An 8,886-nucleotide genomic window follows, 5' to 3' on the forward strand; every position below is an offset into this window, starting at 1 on the left:
TAGACACATTGCTGGTGCTAACTTCTCATTCTATGAGAAGAATGAATTATTAGTTAAACTATTAGGGATTTCCCTCTATAATTGTAGTGTCTTCACTATATGTGATATACAAATACGATTGATGATATAAGTTGGTGTTAACAGATAAAACTGACTTGACTTGGATTAAGATATTACCACAGTGATTCTTGACATAAGGGACAAAATATGTCCGGAAGATAAAACCCAATTTTGTGGTTAAAAATATGCATACAAGTGTTAACCCAACTGCCTAAAAGACAAACCAAGGCAATTTTTTATACAACAAAAGTATGATTTTGCATTTTTTATACATATTTATTTATTTTAATGTGGCGAGACGAGGTTGGGATATAAAGTAAATACTCTTCAGTTTTAAAGAACGACAACGCCACCCTGGGAATTTCACCCAGAGAATACTGGAAATGACACTAAATCACCAAAAAGGCACTTAGGTTCGCTATACTCAATCCAGAGACGAGGTTCAATAATAAACAAATTGACAATTTATTGGTAATTATTTAAAACACCGAATAAAAACATAATCATAAATATTCAAATACAAATATGCTTAAAAAGGTATTCAGAGCTGAGGCTTACCAGTGGAGGGGCAGGGATGCCACACACAACTAAAGAAAGAAAACACACCAAAACACAAGTGCAACACACTTTCACACACTCACACTAATAAACTAGACAAGGCAGGTGTGTACACTCAAGGGATCCCACCACCAAGGCACCCTTGTCTCCTCCACGTCGGCACTCCGCATCTGAATAAAAGAAACAAAGAAAATGTTAATATATTACAACAAACTAATGTGTAGCACCGGGGGATAACCCAACTGCAGGACCACACTGGTGATCTACAGCTAGAAAAAGGGCCTCCCACCAGTGGTGTAACAGAAAATCCAAACTACAAATCAAAAAGCAATAAAACAACATACAATCTGAATAAAACTCTAAAATCTGGAGCAAACGGAATCGCCGTACTGCTCCAACTTGCCGTCCACACGACGATAAGTTAACAGTCAATCAATATGCACGCCAGCTGACTCCGATAACCGGCATGCATATGGCCGTTGTCCACGCCGACGTCCACTGTAAAAGCTGACAGCAGCAGGGAAAGAATTCTCACAACGGGAACAGACGGTAAAAGCACAGCAAGGCAAAACAGCAGCACTTCAGTTCGCGTAGCTTGGCGCAAAACTAAGGTCCACACTTCCTGCGAAACATAATAAATAATTACTATAAAAGAACAATAGAAGGCAGAGAGCGTAACAAAAGTTGATTACGTACCAAGTAAGCCGGGTCACAGAACGTAAGCAGAATAGCTCAGAGGAGGCTTCTATAGCTACGACCAGCCGCGATGGAGGCTTCAGAAGAATAACCCGCAAATGATCTCCACCACACCGAGGGGAAGTCAGGTGACCAAAAAGGAGATCACAGGCAAGCGACGCAGAGACACTCAAATGGCCACTATTTATACCAGCGCCCCCTAATGGGCCAGGCTGAAAGTGGGTTGGACCGAAGGATAACATTCATCCTGCCACATTCAGTAGTACAATATATTACCAATACCTTAAAAATCCATTGTCCAGAAGCAGATGTGATAATATTAAAATACAGAAATCTTTTTTTAAAAGTAATGTAAAATTAAACATCATGGCTCTCGTCACTAAGTATTTAAGTCAATACCTTATTTAATATCAACATATGCAATTGATAATTTATTTTTACATATTTTTTAAGTGATTAAAATCGTGTTCAGTTTTTGTCAACACCATCAGATATTTTTAAAAGTAGAAAGGAATCAGGAATTATTGTGGGTAGCTTACACTCTGAGGACCCCTTTACCACTTCCTGTTTGGTACACATGCCATGAGGTCACTGCTGTGATAATTTTTTTTATTTTAATTTCATTTATTGCAGACCTTTCTGATAAAACTCTGTGTCACAACCATAGTGTGTCAACACCAAAGTTGATGTAATCCAAGATTTAATCTTTTTTTTTTTGTAAAAAGAGCTTAATTTAGGTAGATTGTAGAAGCAATAAGCAACTGATGAAAAACAAGATGGCTTCTGTCAGAAAAACATGTGTTATGAGAGAAAGTAGGGTATTTTGTCAACACCATCAGGATTTTTGTCTGACGGTGTTGACCCTTTTTCTAATGGTGTTGACAAATGCCACAAAAGTGTGCTATTCACCATTCATATTAATATTTTTTACTAATATTTCAGATATATTACTTCCTGTGTATTTTACTGATATTTCTGCTTTACAGATGTGTCAAATATAATAATAATAATAATGGATTGGATTTATATAGCACTTTTCAAGGCACCCAAAGCGCTATACAATGCCACTATTCATTCACTCTCACATTCACACACTGGTGGAGGCAAGCTACGGTTGTAGCTACAGCTGCCCTGGGGCAGACTGACAGAAGCGAGGCTGCCATATCGCGCCATCGGCCACTCTGGCCAACACCAGTAGGCGGTAGGGTAAAGTGTCTTGCCCGAGGACACGACGTTATCAAATTTGTCTTATCTTGAATCTCATTGTTTATGTATACATTATTATTATTATTACATTATTAAACATTATTATACTGTAGGAAAATGCTTAGTCCTCTGCATTTAACCCATTCACTCAGTGATGCAGTGGGCAGCTACAAATCCAGGATAGCCGCTGTTTGTTTGATTTGAACGCCCAACCTTCCGATCATGTGGCATCTACTGAGCTATCTCTGCCACGAGAGTTGGTCTTTAAGTGATGATGTATGAATCCTGCTTCCGGGCCTAAACTACTCTGTGTTTATTAAGCCTGTTGTGCTGTTAAAATGTTTTAATGCTTTTTATCCTTTTTTATTACATCTGAACAAGCCCCTAAAAACAGCCAGTGATCACTGTCAGCCTAACCATCGGAAATCCTCACATTAACTTTTATCAAGTGGTAAAAAGTTAGCATTCATCCTCCAGCTTCACTGTGTTTATATTATGCTAACATAGCTGTGTCGCTAGCGATCATTTAGCACATCACTATATAACCAGCTAGTCCAACTTCAGTAACCTGGCAATAGTCACTGCTGTTTAGTTTTCTGTCTTCATTTATGTTGGAAGTGGTAGCAGAGCTGGTATATCATGTTCAGGTGGAAACAAGCAATCTAACTTCTAACTTTGTTAAATTTCATATATTCTGTTTTCATGGATGCCTGGATGTTACACCTGGGCCCTGTTTCAGGAAGCCGGTTTGGAAAACTCAGAGTGAAAAACGACACTCACGGTTGAGTAACCCCGAACTGTCCAACTCGGAATATTCCGTTTCAGAAAGGCTGATAACAATTAGTTCAGTCAACGCGGAGTTGCTTTAACCCCAAGTGAAGCGCGCGGACGAGGATACATAAAGCCCTGATAAGCGGAGCACAGATTAAGCGAGTCACCATGGAGACGGAGGGAAAGAAGGCGCGGTCAATGTATTTTACAGCGCTTGAGGCCGAAATTCTGATGGCAGCATATGCCGATAACATGCAAATTCCGCGGAAAAAAGTAACACAGCCACAGCTGCAAAAGCATGCATGGCAAAACATAGCCGACAGAGTCAATGCGTGAGTGTTAATATAAACATTGATCGAGGGATTTCCACCCATTTAACACGTTATTTTATCATATGTTATTTTATTTGTTATTTTATACATTTTATTTTGTGATGTGATGTGAGCGCAGGTGCAACCCAACAGGCCCCAAACGTGCCTGGCAGCAAGTAAAAATGAAATATAAAAATATAGTCCAAACAGGTGAGGTGTAATTGTATTATGAGCCATAGTGCTTGGTCTGTTTGTCCCATGTAAATCAATTGCAGTTAGAGGCTACATTAATTTCCTTTCTGTAAGCACTTATTGAAATTATCTGAGCACATTACAAGTACATATTTGCTTACTCTGTATGCTCAAATGTGACCCGTTATAGCCAACAGAAAAAAAGCGGAGGCCCGAAAAACAGGTGGGGGTCCTCCACCACCACCACTCACAGAGGCTGAGCAGTTGGCCCTCAGCCAAAACAGTGGGCGCCCTGTGGCCGAAGGCATCTCTGCGGGGACATCCTCTGAGTCAATAACCCCGCAAGACACAAGTGCCTACATAGGGGGTAAATTCAAAATAATACATGATGTGCATACATCCTTTCTTCACAGTCACCTTTGCAGTGCTACTCATTCATCTGATAAACTCTTTACCATAATGGATTATTTTGTAGTGAAGTTATTTTCCGACTGATCTTGCCTTCCCTCAGCCTTGGTTGTCTTTGAGAGCATAATGACAATGAAGTGTAAGGTGCTTGGTATGTTTGTTAATTGCCATTTGGTCCCTTGTAAGTTATAAGTGACCTGTATAAACCTCATATTCTATCAGTTGATGGTGATGGTGTACTGCATCTGGTGCAGCCTCCTGTTGAGCCAGACCAACATGCAGTTGTGAGTAATACTCCACAGATTATATGAGTTTACAGTAGAACAGCAATGTTGTCTATTTCTTTACTACAGGAAAATAATGAAGAAACATTGACAGCTGTTAAGGAGGAGGAAGCAACAGAGACACTTTATGAGGTTTACATCTTTTAATACTTTGTGTACAGGAAATACAGGCGACCAATAAAGCCAGTTGAACAAAAAATCTGTTTATTCTTCTTTCAACATGTTGAGGTGATGGGTCAAAAGAAATGATTGTGACATATGGTGTCTCTGACTGCTCTTCCATCTTGTATGTCCGTGGGAGGGTCAGGATGTTCATGGTTTGGATCACTGCTGATGTTTGGTTCAGAAGGACAGTGTTCTCCTCTAATTGTGGCAATGTTGTGAAGAATCACACATGCCACAATAATGTCACATGCCCTTTCTGGGGTGACCCTGAGTCTTTGCAGGCACTGGAACCGGGCCTTAAGCATTCCGATAGTCATTTCAATTCTGGCTCTTGTCCTGCAATTAGCCAGATTATATCGCTGCTGTGGGCCCGGTTCAGGGTCAGGGTAAGGGGTAAGCAAATAGGGTAAACATGGATACCCCCTATCACCAAGCAAGTAGCCAGTGAACTCTCCTAAGACAGAAGGGTACACTTCAGTTCAAATGTCCCTGAAGCAATTGGTCTTTATATATTTTAAAGTATTCTCAACTCACCATGTCCAAATTTTGTGCTCAGTGTACATTCACGGAATATTTGTGAGTCATGGACAGAGCCTGGCCACTTGGCTTCCACATTTGTGATAATGTTGGCAGCATCACATATGATCTTCACAGTGCAGAGAACACAAATTAGCATCCATTACTATAATGAAATAATTTGTTAGTTTGAAATGCTACAGGGAACTATGTACCTGCACATTAATGCTGTGGAAAGACTTCCTGTTCACATAGTCTCCTTCATTTACTGAAGGAGCAATGATTGGAATGTGAGTGCCATCTGTACAGCCAATCACGCCTGGGAACCCTGAAAATAAATGTGCAATTTAAGTAGTAGTCCAAGTATCACCACATCATACATTAAGTTTTGGTCATCCTGATACCTGCAATTTTGTGGCATCCCTCTTTGATAAATCTTGTGGGTCTGTGACCGGGGAACACCACAGACGAGTACAGGAGACGTTTCAGTGCAACTGTAACATTCCTGACTGCCCGACAGACGGTAGCCTTGGAAACGTGCTCAGCGTCACCAATATTATACAGAAAGCTCCCGTTTGCAAGAAACCGAAGTGCAATACAAATAATATGCAATGAACTGAGAGCATGTCCGCGATGTGTCACATGCGTAATATATGGCCTGAGGATGTTATCCAAATAAATTATAGATTGTGCTGAGAAACGGTAACGTTCGCACAGAAAATCATCAGGAAATGATAAAATGTCCAAACGCGCTCTGATCACTCTCTCCCGGCGGAGAGCTCTGCGGAGAATTTGGGCTTCACGATCTACTGGCTCTTCAAGGAAGTGGCACGCCATGTCCGACACTTCCTACTGTCAGGTTTCCGACAAAGGGGCGGAGACAGTCAGGGTTAGTTGTGGTAAACCTGCTAGGGGGCAGGTTAGCTTCACGGCGTGTGTCGTCATAGTGACTCACTCAGGCTGCAGCTGAACTCGCTTTGTGAAACCGAAAACCCAGAGTTTTCGTTAACTCAGGGTATACTTACTCAGTTTTTCCACTAAACCGGCTTCCTGAAACAGGGCCCTGGTAGAGCCACACACTGATCATTTTATTAAAGATGAAAGAATTCAGACAGTTTGTAACTCTCAGTGATGCTGCAGAGTTCCTTTGACTTTGGAATCTGCAGTGGAGTTTGGACCTGGAAATGGCTAATGACATCAGACTTAAAGACCGGATAGCATCTCTATTGCTTAATGCATAATTGTGTTGTGAACATTTATCCTTAATCTGTAAAAAGCATAAGTGTCAGAAAAATTATAGTGATTATAAAATGGTACATTTCAGACTAGAATAGCAAAGGGGAACCTGTCAGTAGAGGAACGAAAGAGAAGGAACGGGGATGATCAAAATAGAAGGAGAGAAAAAATTAACAGCCAGCCTGAGTTGAAGAAAGAGTTTCTCATAATGGAAAGGGAAAGATTGAGAAATAGAGTAAGAAAGAGAAAAATTTAGAACATCAGTGATCTGAAAGAAAGAGAAAAAAGGCAGAAGAGAAGGTTTTGGAAGAAAGCACAGAGTCAAAAGGAGAGAAAGTCCAGCAGGGCACAACCACAGAGAACTTTAGGAATCAAGGAGTAGTAGGCAGCTACTTGTTGGTGAACTATTAAGATGTAGAACTTGACATGTGCAAAAACAGAATTGTTATGATGTGTTTTGTGATATTACAAAGGTTGTTAAGGTTTAATGGTCATTTTGAAAGAAATAATATCTTGTTTTCTACTACTTGTTTTCTGTCAGTGCGCCTCAGGGCAGCTGTGGCTACAATGTAGCTTGCCATCACCAGTGTGTGAATGGGTGAATGACTGAATGTAGTGTAAAGCGCTTTGGGGTCCTTAGGGACTGAGTAAAGCGCTATACAAATGCAGGCCATTTACCATTTTAGTGTGTCAACACTGTCAGATTTGTGTCACCACCGTCAGCACCTTGTTAACTCCATAATATGGAGTTTTGGTTTATTTTTCTCTTTTGGAGAACCATATAGTTTCCTCCCTCATGATCTTCCAATAAAAATACGTAATTTTCTCAATAAATGTGTAATTTGCATCCTGCTTAATATGATTGTTTCTTATAGAGATTAAATACAAGCTTCTGAAAATATGTATGACTGTAACTCTAATAATAAAAAGCCAAAACAATCTTAATTTTAAATGTGGTAAAATTACTTTGAAAACATGTGTGCATAAACAATAGAATAGAGAAGCTGCTAATAGTCAAAATAGCTGAAACAACTTAATTTAAAAATATATATTTTTGCATTTCTTTGTGTCTGACGGTGTTGACAAAAACCTTGCACTTCTCCAGCAAAAGCATAAATTATTAAAAAATGTTACACCTGGGAGATTGTACCAAAACATGGTGAGACAGCCAAAACTTTATGTAACAATTATATGCAAATATGTTTTTGAAAAATCATATTTTCGAAGATTAAAACCTGTTTTGTCCCTAATCTCAGGAATCACTGACCAACAACATGTCTGACTGCTTGTTTGTACTTCCATTGCATCTATTTTTAACCCGTTATTTTGTTGTGCTGCTCTAAAATCTTAGAAATTACTTTCATGACTCCTGTAGTGTCATAACTGAGAGATTCAGGAAAATAAGTACGCATCTGCTTTATAGCAGATGCGTACTGGTCTGTCATTTTAAAAATATCACAACAAAGAAAACCAATTATGTGGAAGTGATGCAGTCCAGAGCTAAACACTGGCTTCAAAAACAAATCGTGCTCCAGCATTCAAAAAGGTAGCAATATGATTTTTAAGTACGCATAGATATGTGATATTACCAATATAATAACAAATACATTTCCCTTGAAATTGGAACATTAATCATGTCAACACAGCAGAAAATTGCATAATGTCATTAATCATATTTGATGCCCCCAGAAAACAAAGGTACTTTTAAAGTTAAATTTGGTGCTAGAGCAGAAATCAATATATGAAGACTGTTCTTGATTCATTCACAGCTTGCAATTTCACAACATCCTTTTTTCTATTTGGGGATGATGTGGAGATTATGTGAAAGCTGTCAGATGGAATCAGGTTAGTCACCAGCGAGCTTGCAGTTCGGAGCTGTGACTGTGTCGCAGTGACACATACTGTACCACAGAAGCCTATCTCATACTGATCACACTTGGCACATTTCTCCTGATTGCAACATATAGCGAGTCAACAGACGCAAATTCACCAGTGCAATATGGGGGTGTGTAAGTATGCTCTGCATGCGCCTTATCAGAAAGAAAAAATGAATTACAGATGGCGAATAATAGATGGAAAGACTCAGAGGGAAAGTATAACGCTAGTTTTCAAGCAAGTCTGATAATGTCTAGGGATGTTTATTTGGCTGTTAGTGATATCCTTAAAACTCAAACTGCTTTTAACTTGTCACAGTATCCATCTCTTCATAATATCAATTAACACACAATTTTTCATTCTTTGTGTACATCAAATTGGACACTAGCTCAGTAAGTGAACTTGATCCTAAACGCTACTGTTTCAAAGAATTTTCACATCAATGCAACAAACGAAGCATTCTTATCTGGCAAACAATGTTTGAGTTGGGCCTGAAAATTCTTGTCAAGACAAACACTGCAAGGAGTTTTACTTCTAAAAGCACCCTCAATGGACCCGGTGTAACCACACTGATACTGATAAACACAGGAGGCACTGACACAGTTGGG

The 8,886-nt window shown here is 39.5% G+C and overlaps 1 long non-coding RNA gene across 1 annotated transcript; it reads right to left on the minus strand.

Moving 5' to 3' along the window:
- Positions 1-501: 501 nt before the first annotated feature.
- On the minus strand, positions 502-1,552 carry LOC146689015 (uncharacterized). The gene is made up of 2 exons (XR_014916019.1): positions 1,315-1,552; positions 502-1,240 (listed from the first exon to the last, which is right to left on the minus strand). It is a non-coding gene; the product is annotated as an uncharacterized LOC146689015 (long non-coding RNA).
- Between the last annotated feature and the right edge of the window lie 7,334 nt (positions 1,553-8,886).

This window comes from Copadichromis virginalis, linkage group LG17 (genome assembly GCF_057382275.1).
Source record: "Copadichromis virginalis isolate Kocher_CV1m ecotype Utaka linkage group LG17, C_Virginalis_male_GT1.1, whole genome shotgun sequence".
Lineage (NCBI taxonomy): Eukaryota > Metazoa > Chordata > Actinopteri > Cichliformes > Cichlidae > Copadichromis > Copadichromis virginalis.